At 40.7% G+C, this 18,604-nt stretch overlaps 1 pseudogene; it reads left to right on the top strand.

The window, feature by feature from the left end:
- The window catches only part of LOC128314280 (keratinocyte-associated protein 2-like), a 175,454-nt pseudogene extending 159,056 nt beyond the window's left edge, over positions 1 to 16,398 (top strand).
- The last annotated feature ends 2,206 nt before the right edge of the window (positions 16,399 to 18,604 follow it).

Genomic DNA, 18,604 nt, shown 5'->3' on the forward strand with positions numbered 1-18,604 from the left:
ACAAGCTGTACCAGGGTTAGTCAGGACATGGACACTACACAGGGAGGTTTGCCTCAGGGACAGCTACTGCTCCTTGGTAGATTGCATAGTACATTGCCATGGTCCAGGAAGACTTGAAGATCTAAGTAGAGATTCAATTCTTAGGAGTGGGGTTTAACATGGGAGCTTAGAAAATGGAAAGAAGTAATCAGTCGCTAAAGTTTGTCAAGATTAGCATGGACCAATAACAGAACTGACTTAATACTAAGTGAACACCGCTGGCCTATTATACCATAAATAGAATTGGCTCTAGAACCTGGGTTAGAGAGCTAAGAGGCTTCACCTGTGAAGATGGGACATTCTAGACAAACTCAAGTCTCATCTTTTTTGCCTACCTTTTGCCTGTCTGCTAGCAATGATGTTCAAAAACCACTGACTTCCAAATTTTCCCCAATGTGCAGAATGTAGTTGAAACATTTTTCTAGCAAGGTCTTCAGGGACATTTTCTCCAAATAAACAGTCAGCACCCACAAGCAGAGCTTCCTAGTGAGTCAGAGTGGGTTATATTGATAGTTATAGGACATAAATCTCTCATTCCTCAGGAAAACTAGGACTTTCAGCCATGAGCACCTTCATCCAGCTTACTAAGTACTTTCCAGGAGAGCCATGACTGAAAGTGATTAGAAAGTGTTGTGCTATAACACCCTGCTATGGGACTTAATGCTCCAGTTTTGTAAGCAGCCTGTGAATACCTAATTCCCTCCAGACTCTAGATGTAGCCTTCTGAAAGGCTCCATTCCCTTTACTGACAAAAAAAATCTCATTTTACACAGTTCTGTATCAGGACAAAAAATAACTGCCTCAGCCTTGAGGAATGATGAACCATTTTACTCATCCTATGCAAAACATCTTGTGTACTGATTGGTGAGGGTAGCTAACTTGCCAACAGGTTACACAGCCAGAGGATGGAATATCTAGAACTCCAGCTCAGGCCAGTGTGCCAAATCTGTGTTCTAGAATCTGGATTATGTCACCTTGCTGAAAACCTGACTATTCCATGGGAAAGCAGCATTTCCAGAATTCCTATATAGGATGGGTTTAGGAAATGATAGTCTGGTTTACAGAAGTATATTTATGGCTTGAAACCATGTTTACATATCAAGCAAGAACCAATTGCATTACTAAGAAACAGGGCAGACTGGGGCATCGTGAGAGGATGAAGAAATGGCTAAAGTTCAAGCCCCCACCCCCCACTTGGCACAGTCATTCAAGGGAATTTGTAAGCATGGCATCCTAACTGTAGATCTAGGATTTAGTCATTTTTTACTCTTTCCATGCTGAAATCCTGGAAACTTCAGTTCGCTAGCACTTTTAAGGTTCATATCATAAATTTTAGTTCTTCCTCAGCCACATAAGACCTCAAAAGCTGTGTTTAATAGTTAATGTCATTTATTTGCAACCTACCTTCCCCCAAGGGTGTTTTGAGATCATCTAGTTGACAGAAGAATCAAAGTGGATGAGAAGATAAGAGGCCTAACCACATTCTCCCTGGCCTCCAAACCATACCAACAGCCTCTAAAAGCTCCCAATAAAAATGGGTATGCAGTTCAGGTAAGATAAAGACAAAAGTTAGACTCCTGAAAGAGTCATTAGAGGTTACATAATTTGGCAAATCAATGAAGTAGGTATTCTGGATATTTCAAGTCTGCTAAATGATCAAGCATCTTTTGAATTCGAACACCTTGAATTTTGTTTTCCATCAAGAGATCCAAGTATAGGAAATTCAGATCCAAAATCCCTTTGTCTGGTAGAAAGATATCCATAGCTTTATGGGGTAAATTTGTAAATGGCTAACAATGAAGGATTGAAGGGGCGTTCAAATACAGCATGACTTCATTTATTTTCGCTAAGTTATCTCCTGTGCCTGCTGTGATGGCTTCAAAGACTTCCATTGTGATCAACTCAATTCTTTGAGTTCCCCTACTAAAGTTATTAAAACATGGTAGTTATTTCTTGAGTAGCATTGCTGTGGATCCAACCTAGATTCAATAAGCTAAGAAACAAACCTCCCGTCACACTAAAAACTGAACATTTGGAAGTACTAATACAAGTATTCATTCTGCATAACATTTAGTGCAATTGTATTCCATTTTAACTCAACATTTACATATCTTACAATTCTTTTAGTCACTTTAAAGAATCAATGTAAAATCTATTCCTTCCCCTTTTGTTTGGATTATTGAAAATATAACTCTACATTTTGTCTAATAGAATTTGGATTCTGATAGTTCACTGTATTTACAAAGTGTTAGCCTGTGACAGATTAGAAACCAACTGATTCTACACCTGATAGTTTGAGATGCACAGTCTGGGACATCCCAGGCTTTTAACTCATCTCATTTGATAAGTTATTACTGCCAGAAAATTAACCATTTTACTCCTAACATCCCATCAGGCCCAGATTCAAAAGTTTGTACCAGAAAGTAGGAGGGAATTATTGGGGAGGGAAGTTTTTTCTAAGAACAGAAGCCAGTTTTCAGGATGCCAACCAGCCTAAAATGTCCAGCTCCCCCCTTTCTCAACTATCTTCAACAAACAACTAGCTTTTAGGGGGAGAAATGCAAGGATGATGTTTATAGACACTGATGCCACTTCTAAAAAGCCTTTCTCTGGAATAAAAGACCAAGACCAGGAAACATTCAAACCGTGAAGGCTGTACCAAATACATATCAAAGCAAATGCCACAGGGAGAGAACCAATCGAGACTAACCCCATGCCCTCATGTTTGTGGAGCTTTGGTCCCTTCAAAACACGGGATCTTGTTATTTAAGCATACAGAGCACAACTACCAACTAAAGATTTTAACACATCTTCCAACAGGGGGCACTTAGCAACCATAGAAAAAGGAAAGCTTGACCAAGTTGTGAAATTGGCTGCTTTTGCTAACTTGCCTGAAAAATTGGGGACTATATTTTTAAAGGGGGAATTCTTTTTCAGCTGGCATCTATGTCGCTGTGGCAATGTGTTTCGCCCTATCTGCTATAAGGCACTCGTTCTCAATTTCATATAACCCTCCATGGCTATCTGCTTAGCTAGTTAGAAACAGTCACCCAAGTCAAGCCCTTTTAGGACAAGTCATTCAACATAGTTGTGGAAGTTGGTCATGTTTACAGAAGCCTGATCTCTTGAACCACTTAAGAGTTTCTCACATGAGTCTTGCCACTCCCAAGGGCTCCGTTCTAGAGTCCTTGCTGCTAGGGACAGACCCAAGACTTAGCCTCCAACAGTCACAGATGGCCAGAGACTGCTTCAGAAAGGAGAGTGAAGTCAGTGAGTGGAACCCATCTTAGACTAAGGCAGCTACTTAGGTTGGGGAGTTTAACACACAAGAATTGGTGAAAATAAAGACTACCACACAAGTTTCAATTCTTGTGCTACCTTGATTTGTGGTTATGCCATGTTTTATAAACTTGTTTAGAATATCTGGAGGCAAGGGGAAACTTCTGTTGTAAGAATTAAAATTTACTTTTTTTCTTGGGAGCAGGGAGAGTGCAAAGAGAATTTAAGCTTAAGATTGCCTAACAACTCTCCCTTTTTTCTTCTCCCCCTCCTTTTACTGCAATAATTGGCAATTGGGAGAATCCAAACTCCATTTAAGTTGAGAGGCAAAGATCTACCTTAATCTTTATTAAGTCATCCAAGCTCTACCTTTTCAGTAAAAGGACAAAGTAGGCACTTAGAATCATGCAGGATTAGGTTTATCAGAAAATTAAAAAAAAAAGTTTCCATACCTTTAGAGATCCTGGTGGTAGAACAAAATATTTACTGGGTACTTAATTTTTGTAGAAGCCTTAATTTTTTAGGATGTCTATTACATGATCTTGACAAAAGTTTATACTGCACTGATAGTTTCAATTATGTTGACATTGTTTTATTGTAGTATTCAGCTACAATACAATAATTTTTAAAAACTGCCTATAAAAAAAATAAGAAAGCCATAACAAATAGAGCCTACAAGATTGTTACTTGGGAAAAAGACAAGTTAACAAGGAAATAAAGGCAGCAACTGAAATATGGAGATAAAGTAGAGGGGTCATGAAGGTCTGGAGGTCCCCACGAAGACGTACAACAGTTTTAACAGCACTGAAGTGTGAAGAGTTGAACAGCCCAACCAAAGAGAAGACAAGTTGAGTAAAATCACTAGGTTAGGTATTTGGGAAAACAAAGTGCAAAGTGTTAACCACCCATTCATGAGAGAATAGAAGCAATTGACAGTGAGTGGAGTTGGGGGCTGAGGGAAGCATTTCCACAACCATCTAGCACCTCCACATATAAGAGAACTAGTATCTGGCTTTGGACCACACCTAGAGTTAAAATTACAGTACGTTTTACAAGGGATACTTTGGGCAGTTAGCCTCTGAGCATCACCTATCGAAGTTGATAGCTACCTAGGACTGAGTAGTTGAGTTTCGTTTAACTGGCAATGGGCCAGTTCCTGCATGCATTCTCAGGTAAGTCAGAAGTAGAAATGGACTATCTTAAACACCTCAGAGGAAGATTTCTACATCAGTTCTGGTTTATCAAGGTGACAGGTACTGATTGCCTCACTGAATCAGACAGACTGTCTATTATATCTAGAGTTTACTATTAAGGACAATTAAGTGTATATGTGTACTAAGCAGCAGCCCTTAAATGATTTTAGTTTATTAAAGCAGACCAGAGAGATCTGTTACAGTTAAGCCACAAAAGAGGGAAAAGACAGCAAGGTATATGCCAAGTGATTACGATAGATTTATACCACCTTTTTATGTCTACTTGGTCATTTAGTCTGATGCAAACATGTACATGACTAAGCTCATGATATTTAATCAGTCATGTTACCACAACAAGAGCTTCCATTCACATAATGTTAGATGCCCCACGTTACCCACGGTTGACATTTGAGTCAGTGTACCAGGGAACCAGGTAAGCAGATAGGACTTTGTTCTACAGGAAGTGACTATTCCCTTATGATGCCTAGCTTCCTGCTGAGCAAGGTAAAAATAAATAAGCCTAAACTACACATAATCAGGTGAACGTTTAGAGATTGTTTGCTATTAATAGAGGTACCTAACACTTAACTATGACAAAGCATTGATGAAATGTTTGTTCTATTTGTATATTATAGCAAGTCATATGTAAGTCATATACAACTTAATTGTATAGATAAAAACACTTTAACCCAAAATTAGGTTAAAGATTGAGAGATTGAGTGAGAAAACAACTTAGACTCTGGGTCGCAGATTTGTTTCTCTAGAAATGGAGCCACTGTGCAGTAGTTACTAAGAAATAAGTGAACCAAAATATGTAGAAGCATTCAGAATAGTATTGTCTTGGCTCCTGTTGCTACTGTTTATTCCTTGTCGTATCCACACATGTATTACAGACTTAACACTTATCTGTTCACATAAGGTGACCAGGTTCTACGTATTTTAGCAAAGAACATTTATATTTAAGACTGAAAATTCTTATTAACCTAAGGAAAAGGGAGAACTAAAACCATCAATATCCACTCAAATTTAAAGCCAAGTGGTACAATGGATTAAGGATAGGGAACAGAATGTGAACATAAGAGGTGAGCTGAAAGTGGTATAAAATTAGGCAAGAGTATAATTAGTATGGAGACATGAGAATGGAACCAGGAGAATACTGGAGAACCCAAACAGAAAGGGCCCTATGCCACGGATCCAGGGTGTTTTAAACATCTGTGAATTGACCACAAAGCAGAATAGTTTCCAGTTATGGGTCACAACATAGTATGAAACAAACTACCTGCTGCATTTCAATGAAGAATTCACTATGGAGTACACCGAGTAGAGATAAACCTGGCTTCCTCACTCCAAATTTCAGGTATTCTTCTAAATATCAACATTGCCTAGATTGAGGTGCCCGCGGCATTAAGTCCTGTCTGGTTCATCTATTGATCTGATAGATCTTCCTCACCCTTGACAGAGGTAGAAGAACCTTTCAAATAAGCATTCTAAAATACACCCAATTCCAATGAACAATGAGGATGGGTGGAGACCAGGAAGGTATGCAACAGGTAGCACTCTAGAAAATTCCAAACTCAAAAAAAAAATAAAATAAAAAATAAAATAAATTTAAAACAATTCCAAACTCCCCTTCTACATAGGTGGATCTATTAATTCAAGTTGTTACTGATAGGGACATGCCAAGTATCAAACGAGTTGCAAAGATTCAGGCAATTTATGGAGGATCAGATCATAAATGAAAACAAACCTGTAAAATACAATTCCAAGTTTTCAGTCTTGTAAAACTTTAAAAAACCTGTGAATCACAGTTATAAAGTATCTATTTGAGGGAAGTTTGTTACCAGACAAGGTCCTATCCTGTATATTCTTTGGACAGGGAAAGACATTGACTGGACTTAAATCTGTTAGCATTAGCTACAGTGACAAACTTATTTGACAGCTGGCAATACAGGTTAAGTTCCCTTCAGCTTATTAAGTGTTGAGTCACATCAAATATTGGTCAGTTTCCCCATGCCTAGGTCTTCTAATGTGTTTAGGCATTTTATAGGAAAACTAGTTCAGGGGTACCTGAGTGACTCAGTTGGTTAAGCGTCTGACTCTTCGGCTCAGGTCATGATCTGTCGGGGACATTGAGCCCCACGTCTGGCACCGTGGGTCCTGCTTAAGTTTATTTTGAGAGCAAGAGAATCCCTAAGTAAAAAGACTGGTTCTGTTTCAGTAGTCAAGGGCAGTTACATAACAGTAAATGTGTAAGAATTACCTTCCCCCTAAGACAGGTCTGTCACCAGTCTCTTAGATTTTGTCTTTGAGTAATCATGTTACATTAGCTAAGACCATGATTAGCATTTGAAGACTCATTTTAGACAAATGTTTATTGCTGGATTGGGGGCCAAAACTTAGCTTGGGAAAAATACTGAAGTCTATCTTAAGACTGGGTAGAGGGGACAGGACCACTCTTATTCTAGGAGATCTGAGTAGTAGTTTTCAAAACAAAGTAGTAAGTAGTTTTCAAAACAAAGCAAGTGCTGCCTGTAAAAACAGTAACTGCCAGTAAAAGCAGGTTAAGGTAACTTGACAAGGCGTTTCAGGTTGTAGAAACTTTTCCAGTTACCATGAAGGATTAGTTGTCTCTACAAAGCCTCATTTCTAGTGGCCCACAAGGTGAAGGAAACCACTCTTGCATTATTACTCGCTCCTATTTACAAGTTAGCCTGGCCTATTATATAAGCTAACTGGTTAAGAACTCCTAGAAAATGCTTTAAGTATTATACATAGTTTATTATACATAATTTTAAAACCATAAAAGCCACAGGTAATACTTGAGATTCATTATCCTTACTATCAAGAAACAATCCAGAGAGGCAGCAGTGAGGAGAAAGCACCAGAGCTTCCAGGTCAGCGTTATCAACGTGTGACAAGGTAAATGGGATCCCAGCTCCCTCAGATATATAATGGGTTAACACACACTTCTGGCTTAAAGTCTAATTCTTAAACTAGGTAGGATATTTAAGATATTTAGCAACAAAGCCAGTGATCTAGTGCCAAGTGTTAAGTTATTCAAAAACATCTTAGTAACGGCCAAATCATTCAAAGCGTTTTACAGTATAGCTTCCAGCTGAGTGATGCTCTCCGCCCCCCAGCTATGACTTGCCACAAAAAAAGCTAGTACCTCCAGATGACTTCTCCATTGGCCTCTGGAGATTTATTGCAGCTCAAGGGTGGTTGAATGGTCTGCGCCCAAGATATAATAAGACACATATCTGCATGCTGGCCATCAACAGGAGGTCTAGATCTAGACCTGAAAGTACCACAAGCATCCTCCTCCTTCTCCCCCGACCCCCAACAATGCTGGGAAGTTCCTGAGAATCAGGCAGATGCTTCGCATGCCATTCAATCACCCCATGGATCTCAACGGTGGCCACCTGCATTATTAACTTCCAAACTGACACTGCTCCTAGGCTCCCATTCCTCAACTTTGGGGCTGCTGGGGACTCGCACCACTAAGGGACTTGCCATCTTAGCAAGTACATCACTTTTATCAATTATGAAGTATTTCCTTACTTAGTACAGACAGTAAAGATACTGACTCTGCTTCTATTCTGTAGCCACTCAAATAGCTCACAAAGCTTTGCATTGTGTACTGTTTGAGGTGATATGCCTCCAAAACAGAAACCCCTGATTGCTCATGTTTTAGCCCTTTAGGACTATAAATGAGGGCATGATATCAAAACCCACTTTGTTGGCTTATGCCTACCACCACCCCCACAGTATCATGACCTCCCCCAAATATCCTCCATTATTTTTGGACCTCAGATAGGTTCATGAAAAAGTTGGTTCCAGTTCTGCTTTGGCCTGATTTATGTCAACTGCCCAACCTACCTTCTAAGAGGTGCCAAGGGTATGTGAGAACATGTTTCACCATGTGAGGACCAAACTATATTTCTTAGATGAGACTTCCATATTCCACTGGACACCTTGACCGTACAGCTGCCCAACTTGAACCTGGGGCTCAGCCTCACCACAGCTTTTTAACACAGGTCTGAGGAAGAGACATGCTTCTCTTCACCTTCCTGCTCCCAACACAACTTCCCCTTGGCCAATTTAGATACTGCCAATGAATGCAAACACCTGGTGGGGGCGCAGGGACTAGCCCAATTCTAAATTCCAATCCAGGCTTAATCAGTTTACCTAGGAAGTCTTGAGTAAGGAGTTATTCTAAGGAGGATTCCCTCTCTACTTTGAAGACAATTTAATTCAGTTTGATACCCATTTACACTGGTCCTTATGCAGGCACAACATCTCCAGTCCTGTTAAGTCTATCAGAATCTATACTTCAGTTGGCTCATGAAGGGTTTTGGTAACAGTCCATCACCAGCCTAACTGGAGTGGAATTCAACACTAAGAGGTAGTTTCTCCCACAATGAAGAAACTCTGGTATGCATTTTGGAGGTGGGGAGGTGGGGGGGTGGGGGGTGGGGGCCAGGGGGCAGTGGTGGTAATGAGTGAGGCTCTGGCTAGGTATTAAATGCTTAAGTACTTGTTCTCTTTATGATATCACTAACTCCATTGGAAAACACTCAAAAAGTAAGAGCTACATGTGGTATTTTTCCAGTTTCCTCTACTTAGAACAGCCATGAGTTAGTAAACTAAGCTTTAGACTGTGCTTTTAGAAATGGCCCTGAAGATTCCAGGACAAAGTTTGCCAACAATAATCAAAATGATTGCTAGGGGTGTGGAAGATGGCCATATTGCTGATGTAGGATGGTATTAAACACAAAGGCAATCATTCTGACAAAGTCCAAGTAAATAGTTTAAATGGTTCCAATGTTCTGATTGCTGGGAATTTCCCTCTTGAAAGGTTTGAACTCAACTGGCAGCAATAGTGAAACTACTTTCTACACAAGTCAGCTTGGACCAACATCTAAAACATGGGAAGTGAAGTTTAAGAGGGATAGTAGGCCCCCCAATGTTACCTTTTATCTATTCCCACGGGATAGCCACTAGCCACTGAGTACTTGAAATGAGTCTGAATGGAGATGTGCTGGAAGTTTAAAATGCATAGCAACTACAAGAAGTACCAAAATATAAGCCCTTTAGTTTTCGTATTACATGTGGAAATCGATTGTCTATTGGGTTAAAACGGAGTTTCATTTAATGGGATTATAGTATGTGGTTTGTACTTGTGTTTCACATGTGTCTCGGACAGCACCATTCTAATGTCTTTATAAAGAATTTATAGGAGACTACGTGCAACAACCTTGTCATCTAGAAGCTTTCCACAAATGCTACTTCAGAAGTTGAGGGTTCTCTGGGATGAGAACTTGATTTCAGAGAATTAGACAAGATCACAAGATTGTTCTGTTTATACCACATCCCATCTACCTGGGAATTCCTAAACCTCAGACATGACAACAAAAATGTTACATCAGGTATCTTTAGACAGTGATTGTTTGTCCTTTAGTTGATCACACCTAGTGTAAACATCCCTCAAAGAATTCTCTACTGCTTCTAGAAACTTCACCAGCAGTAGCACAGACCAAAAGCCATCCTGGGCTTTTCCAAGCTTCCCCTTCCACTCAAAACCTGGCCTTGCTTCCACCCAGGCCATCCCACTGGGGAAGTGAGACCCTTCCTGCTACTGCAGTGAAGCTTCATTCCCTTCACTCCATCCTTAGGTTCTTCAAAAGCCCTTTCTATCACGCAGTTGAGGAAGATTGTGCCTGGATTCCATATCAGATTTTAAACAAGCCTTTATGGTTTTTTCTGCAAGGGAAATTTAGGCCAAAAGAAAAGTCTACTCAACACTTTTCAAAGTTACTTCGGAGAGTAACAGCCAGATATGAAATTCATTTCTGACTCCCAGCCAGCCTCCCCCCTCACCCTTTTCTGTGGGGAGTTGTGTGTTGCAGTTAAGCACCTTCGGCCACAGCTGGGTGTTTGTGTTCCTTCCTAAGCTGTGCTGTACGTTCCTAAGAGGGCAAGGCCTCCTTTCAGAGTGTGCTCAGCACAGGGCTGTTGAATCTAGTTGCCTTCAGACCAGCCTCACATTAATACAAGCTTCAGAGAAGAGTTATTTGCTCCCAGCCAGTCACTTGCTGCAGTCACCTGGACCATGGCTCAGGTTTGGGAGGTGGGGGAAGGGAAAACGGACCTGGATCACCTCTGACCACCACAGCTCCCATCCACAGGCTTCTAGAGGATTTTTCCCCTGGAGAAAAAAAAATGTCAGCCTTTGGAGTTAAACAGAATCAGGTCCGTGAAAGGACTATTACGTAAGCAAACTGCTTTATGCCTTAAAGGATTCAGAACCATAGTGAAGGTTGAAGCTTCCCAGTGAGCTTTTTCTCCAATTCCATCTCCATTTCATGCAAGACCTCAGACTTGACAACACTGGAACAGACATCACAGAAGCCAAAGACCCAGAGTGAGTTCATTTCTACTTAAACTTAAGTTTGCCGTAGAGGAAATGAAATGAGGCCTAAAGATATGGAGTTTCCCTAGAAGCACTGGGAGAATTGAGAAGTTAATGCTGTAATCACAGCTGCAAGCTTGAAGTGTCTTCCTGAATAAGGACTTTTTTTCTTTTAAAACGAATGCGTCAGTATTTTTTCCTTCAACAAGCTTAAGTATATTTTAAACACTTCCAAATTATGTTCCCTAGTACCTTGAATATTCTCTGGGGCAGTAGGCTGATAAAAATGTACATTTCTCCCCTGCTGTTCCTAGAGCAGGTTTTTTGTTATGTATCAAGATTGCACACACACAACACAAAGGTCCAAAAGCTACTGGCTTGAGTTAGGATAGCCAAACCACAGGAATCTACCCCAAAAACCGAGAGCACACTTTACACACTGTATGTTAAACAATTTGACAAATTATATTTTTTAAAAAAAGATAGCCAATAATGCATCAGCTACATGTAAGATTTATGGTGAGGTGGGGGCTCTTGATATTCAGAGTGCTGCCTTTAACAAAAACCCTTCTGAGAAACTGCTTCTCTCCGAGGCACACATTTCAGTTTACTTGGTTACAATTTCTATCATTGAATTCTCACCTTTAATAGTTTTCCTACTCTTCTTGCTTAGTTCTAGTCTGAGTGGCTGATTACAATTAGGATAATGATAATGGTCTGACTACAGACACTAAGATTTAGTGCTAAGAAATAAACTAAGCAAACAACCAATTTCCTGGGAAGGTAGCACTGAACTCTGGTGTGAAGCAGCTCTGGGTAACCACTGAATACTAAGCAGAAACCCAAGTAATGAGTTGAACGCAAAATCGTCTTGCCACAGCTGAAGAATTTCTATTAATGCCACCCTAAGGGTTTGTCGGGGTTGGAGTTACAAAGAGCTAAATCCCAGACAAGTTTCAAGAAAAAACTTAAGAGGTTTGGGTTGAACGGAGCCCAGTGGCCAGAAAGCAGACAGAATGCACATCAGGCCACAGCTCAGAGGTAACCACACAGATAAAAAGGTCCTAGAGCATGGCCAAATTCCCCTTGGCAGAGAACCCTGCACTGCTCCAGGTTTTGTTCTAGAAAAAGTTTGACATTTAAGAAGCTTGGTGTTATTGAACCCCTTCTCCCCACTCTTTAATTACGGTCTTACAAGAGTGACTACCAACCCTTCATCATACCCTAGTTTGATATCTAGAGCCAAGTGGCTCCAGAAGCCTATGCAGTAACACCAACATACAGACACCAGTTTTATAGGACTCACCTGCAGTGGAGTCCTTTAAATAGGCAAACAGGTGTTGTTTTGGTCTGCATTTTTAAGGGAGAAAGGCAAAGCTTTTCAGGGTCTCCAGTTAGTTTTCTACTGGGAAGTCAGCATTTGGTCCAGTAGTACACTGAAGTATTTTGTAGATTTGAAGTTGTGTATATGGTTTGCTTTTCATCTTTTCCTTTCACTTTTATATTTAATGAAGTTTACAGAAATGGAAAGGGGGCTGGTAGACAAAATATACCATGCTGTTCATCTTAGAATTCACTTAAGTTTAACTGAATTCTTCATTGCCAGTTAAGTCACCAGTATACCAGTTTCTGGAATTATTGGAAGCAGAGAAACTTTGCCATCAGTAAAGACACGATTACAGGTGAGACCGCTACAGGAGGAGTAATGAGAATATTGGTTTTCCGTGTTAGGCAGCCATGAAGAAGCAAAGCCACTAATTGCGATCCCTGGGCCTCATCCTGCTGGAGCACTCCCTCCCCTTACCCCAGTTCTAGTTATAACCATCAGTTAGCAAGCAGCAGCGTCTTTTGGAAAAGCTGGGACTCAAGACCCCAGATCTCATCGGTCAAGTGATTCGGCGTCAAGCAAATTGCCAACCCCAGAACTATACGTGTCTTGAGCACATTGTCTACAAGGCAAGATCTTTGCTCTTCTTGAGCCCGGCTTCCTTCACAAGTACATTAACAAAATTAATTCCCCACTGATAGGGGTGAGGGTAGACAAAGTTGTGTATCCTACTTTATTTTTCCAGATTTTTCTTAAAGCAGGTAGACCTAGGTATAGTTTAGATATAGTGCGAGTTTTTTTTTTTTTTTAACAAGAGACCACTTTGTTATACAGATGACACACTACGATTTGCTAGGTAGCACTTGGGAAATCATAGTCCGGATTGTCACGTAGGATGCTCTTGATCAGTTTGTTACAAAGATGCCACATTATCGACTTCCTTTGTGACATTTTGTTAATAAGCTCAAGGAAACTTCACAATCCTCATGGTGCTTTGGGTAACCATCTAAGTCAAATTTCTTTACTATTCCAACTGCAAAAGCTCCTATCCGTTCCTCATCAGAAAAGTGATCTCAGGTGAGCAATTCTGACATTAAATGAAGAGTTCAGGGAGAGGTAATACATTTCCCCCCTCCAGCTCCACATACAAGTAGGTAAGTTTCAACCCACAGGTTTTGTATCATTTTCAGGTCAGACAAGGGCTTGCAAAATGAATGTGGTTAAAACTTAACTCCCTGGTAAGAGGGCTCAAAAGCCACATGTGCTAGAAGTTCGCTTTAGTTCTTCACCAACTTATCACTAAAGACACTTCCTTCCCCCAAAGGGATGTAATTCCAAAGTATTCTACATTTTTCTCCCACGGTTTCCACCCAAGCCAATCTAACTTTTAGTCTCTTAACGCAGGGAGGAGGTGGTTTGTCCTCATTTTTTGCCATTAGTCTAGACAGGAGTTTCCAATAGAGACTTTAGGACTCCTACTGAATGCTAGAAAGAAAAAGTATCTAGGAAATTTTTGTGATGAAAGCTAGATTACTGAATGTGCATTGAGCGTAGAAGCTCTAAACTTCTGTCCTTTTAAGGCTTATACAACTGAAGTTAGTTGGAAGAGTGATTTGATAAACCATCTTCTAAGTGGGAGGTTAAACAAGTCAGTTAAAAGCAGGTGACTTCTCAGCGAGGTTTGAGCACGAGAGAAGAAAACTCAAAGTTCAAGGTTCAATGTTGTCAGGTTTTTTTTATATTTTTTAATGTTTAAGGGAGAAAGAGACAGAGTGCAAGGAGGGGAGGGGCAGAGAAAGAGGGAGACAGAATCCGAAGCAGGCTCCAGGCTGTCAGCACAGAGCCCGACGCTGGGCTCGAACCCACAACCTGTGAGATTATGACCTGAGCCGAAGTCGGATGCTTAACTAAGCCACCCAGGAGCCCCAATGTTAAATTTCTTTAAGAACCGCCCTTCCCCCCGGACTCCCATTAACTACAAAAGTTTCTCCTCTATCTGTATTTCGAGGAAGACATGACTGATGAAGTGACTTCAGGAAGTGGCCATAACATCCTACATAACATAACAAAGATATTTTCGGTCTGCAAATGACTGCTTTCGAGTTCCTCGATCTGTTTGCTTAGATACCCGTCTTTTTCTTCATTCTCCTTTCACTTCTAAAGTAAGCTACCCAAAATTTCCCTTGAGATCCAACGAGAAGTTTGGTTCTTTCCACCCACCCCCTCCTTAACCCTCAGAGAACCCCCTCAGCCGCCACTACGCCTGTAAAACCGCGAACTCCTTCACTCAGTGACCTATACACCCCAACCCTGCAGCAGCATGGCAAACAGCGGCTGCTGCCAGCCAGCCTCCTTTTTATACTCAAAGCCCCGCCTTCTTCTTGGGTGCGGACCAATGAGAACACCGAGGAGCCGGTCTACAATTGGTCCGTGATTTCCGGCTGGTGAAAAAAAATAGCCTTCCAAATACCCGGCTGCCAGAGCCTCAAGCTTTAGGCTTCTCACTTTAAAGAGTCAGTGCTCTCCCTCTGCTTTTTTTCCTGCCTGGTAAAGGTCACTGAGTTGTTGAAGACATTGTGAGGGAATATTTTAGAGTCATCTTCCAAAAGTGGCTAGATCAACTACCCCTCTAGCACTTAGTCTTAACGTGAAAGATTTTGTGAGCCTTAAGGAGAATCAAAAGGAGAACCCTGAGGGGCCGACGCATGCGCAGAGCAAAGGCTCAGGTAGGCTACCTTATTTCTTGGCCTGAGGCATCGATTGGGCCCAAGGGTAAGATGCAGGTGCCTCTCTGGCACTCTCCTCCCTCATGTACTTGCTACTCTTCACCAGGATGCAGATGGTAGCCACCAGCTTGTCTGCAGCGAGTAGCTCGCCATTCACGGGGACTGCTGGGCTTTGGCCTTTTTGTCTTCTCTCTGACCGCTTTCAGTAATCTGGAGAATCTTGTCTTTGGCAAAGGATTCCAAGCAAAGATCTTCCATGAGATTCTTCTCTGCCTCCCGTTGGCTCTTTTTGCATCCGGCCTCACCCACCGAGTCTGCCTCACCACCTGATTCACATTCTCCATGGTTGGCCTATGCTACATCAACAAGGCCTCTTCCACTCTGTATCAGGCAGCAGTCCCAGGCCTCACACCAGCCAAAGTCACAGGGAAGGGCAAAAAGAGAAACTGACCCCGAATGTCCAATAAGGTTGATTCTTTGTTTAAAACAAAACAAAGCAAAAGGAAATATGAGTAGCTTTTTGGTCAGACACTGGTGTTAGAGTCAAACATCCTTACCCTCAGACAGTGCTAATGATCTTCATGCTCACCTGTGTGTGTCATTCATTTATTTTTTTCATTCACAGCTATCATTAAAGCCTATGATTCAGAGGAAGCAAGAAGTGACCTAGTGGGAATGGGTTTTGTCTGTGTTTCTCAGAATCCTCAGGATACACATGTTTCTGAAAAGCTCATTCGTTTGTAAATTTGGGGATAAAAAGTACTATGTTTAGACACTAACAATCCAACTGATATAAATAAGTGATTTAATTAATAGAGGAAGAGAGGCAAAACTTCCTTACAGAATAATTTGAAATGATATATGTCCCTGCTCCCCAGTCCAAGAGGTGGAGTTTAATTCCCCTCCCTTTGAGTGTGGGCTGGGCTTAGTGACTCAGGTATCTATAGAACAGAGTAGAGAAAGGGAAAAAATAATAATTTTACATACACCTGAAACTAATATTATACCATATGTTAACTAACTGTAATTTAAACTAAAACTTAAACAATTTTACAGTGAAGAAACCTGGCAAACACGACCTTAACCAAGTGATCCAGGTTAATATCACCAGCGGTAAGTCATGTTGCTATTAAGTACCTTTTGGTATAATGAGAAAAGCACTCCATCCCCATGATATTCCTCTTCAAAACCCATAACTCCAATATAATCATGAGAAAAACATCAGACAAAACCAAATTGAGGGACATCCTATAAAATCCTGATCAGCACTCTTTAAAACAGTCAATCAAGGCCATGAAAAATAAGGAAACACTGAGAAACTGTCACAGACCAGAAGAGACTAAGGGGATATCACATGGAATCCTGAAACAGAAAAATATATTAATAGAAAATTTGATGAAATCCAAAATGTTTGGAGTTTAGTTCATTATATGTGTGTGTGTGTGTGTGTGTGTGTGTGTGTGTGTGTGTATATATGCTGTGCTTTGCCCTCAGCTTGCCTTTGGCTCCCACATCATTCCCCCTGAACCATTTTGACTTTGATGTTGATCTTTTAGTTTTGGCAAATGTACCATGATTATATAAAATGTTAACATTAGGGGAAACTGGGTAAAGGGAATAGGGAGCTTTCTTTACAGTCCCTGCAACTGTTATATAAATCTAAAAGTATTCATAAATAAAACATTTGAGATGTCTAGGAGTGAAGAGCACCCCCTTGGACCGCCCACTTCAGATTTCCCCATGGTGTCCCAGGATGCTATCGGAAATACTGGTTATTTTACCAAGGCTTTAACTGGAATGTCATATTTGAGAGTGACATGCATAGACTCCAATATGACCAGACAGCTTTAAGGAACTAAGGTTGACTTTATGAAGCTTGGAACCAATAAAGGCCCTTGGAAATGTTGGCCTGATACTTTGGTAACAGGGTTCCCAGCAGCCTTACCAGGTGAGTAAAGAATGTCATTTCCTGGCAGGTGCAGGAACCTCAGGATATCTTGGGGACCTCATGAAGAGGAATTCGCCCAAATCTACGGGTATTGTAGACATGTCTGATGGCAAGTATTTGGCTTGACTTCTGGCCTGGAGAGTCTACTAAACGTTAAATCTAGCTTCCTTATGAAAAATTACAGCAAAGCAAATTTAAAAGATCTATATGTTCAATTGCTATTCTTGCTGAGCTTGTATAAATAATTAAGCCGAGCTTGTTAAAACTGGACTTGTTTTACGAGATGAATTAGTCTTGATTTGGCTACCTCTGGAAATGAGGGTAATTATAGAGAAAAATTATGTTTCAATAACTCATCTCTGTAGATGTTAAATTTTAATACTATTTAGATCCTAATTTTTCTGGTTTCCTCAAACATTTGGCTGTGGCTCTCCAAACTAAGGTTTCCAATCTTCTTCCAAAAACCCTTTTCTTCCTGTAAACCTATCAATAGGTAAAGACTATAGTGCTTTACTCATAAATTTCTAAATGGATATGCAAACCACATCTTCCCTAAAGCTGATCTGACAGTTACTGAAACTCATCCCATATAAACCCAGGAAACATGGTTTATTTAAAGAATTGAAATCCTAATACAGCCAAGGATTTAACCCCAAAATGGAAGGGCTCCTACCAGGTCATATTATGTCCCACTGCAGTAAAATTAGAAGGACATTCTCCATGGGCTCCTATATCAGTAATTAAACTGTACCTTCCTCACAAGAATATAGTATGCCAGCTGACAGGCCTTCTTATTCCTGTGAACCTGTGGAAGACCCCAAATTTATCTTCAAATGACAATGAAGGACTTGAGGAAAATTTGATTAACTATCAAAGGCTGTTTTTATTGGGCTTTTTCCAATAATATTAACCATATTTTGTTGTCTTTTCCAGTGTCTCCCTGTATGTAGCCAAGACTCCTTCACTGCCATAATTTCCAGCTGATAGATAATCCTTTCTATTCAAGGAGGTTCAATTTATAGTTATCTACCTTGGGCTGGCTGCCTCTGCTTTTGGTAACTCCTATATATAAATTCCCCAACTGATGAATACTGACCCAAAGGTAGGAACATCTCTATGACCCTACTCAGCAGGAAGAAACTATAGAAGATGAGATACTCTGCCTTCAGCAACTTTAAAGATTTAAGGGTCAAAATGGTTCAGGGGGGAATGATGTGGGAGCCAAAGGCAAGCTGAGGGCAAAGCACAAGCTAACACCCCTGCCCCAGGTGGGATATGTGTGACATTCCACAGGCACTCCTGGCTGCCCAAGAACAAAGGAAAGGAAAAAACCAATGGTTAACTGATAGAGATCACAGTTATGCAGAACATGAGTCTCCATCAGTTTACAAATACCTTAGTAAATTATAAAAAAAAAGGGGGGGGGGCAATCTTATCAGTAACCTATCTCCAGAAACCTATAGACTCAGTTTCCTGGAGCCCCAAGATCACCCTCCCCTCTACAGTGATGTGAGGAACAAAGACAAGAAGGAAATGGTAGGTAAAATTAAATTTCCTTATAACCTGCAGCCCATTGACAAATACTTGAGACTGGCAGAGTATAACATTTCTCTAGGAACTCCCTGCTGTCTTGATGTTAATACCTGGCTAGAGGAAAAAAACAATCTTAGCTTGACAATA

Source organism: Acinonyx jubatus, chromosome B1 (genome assembly GCF_027475565.1).
Source record: "Acinonyx jubatus isolate Ajub_Pintada_27869175 chromosome B1, VMU_Ajub_asm_v1.0, whole genome shotgun sequence".
Lineage (NCBI taxonomy): Eukaryota > Metazoa > Chordata > Mammalia > Carnivora > Felidae > Acinonyx > Acinonyx jubatus.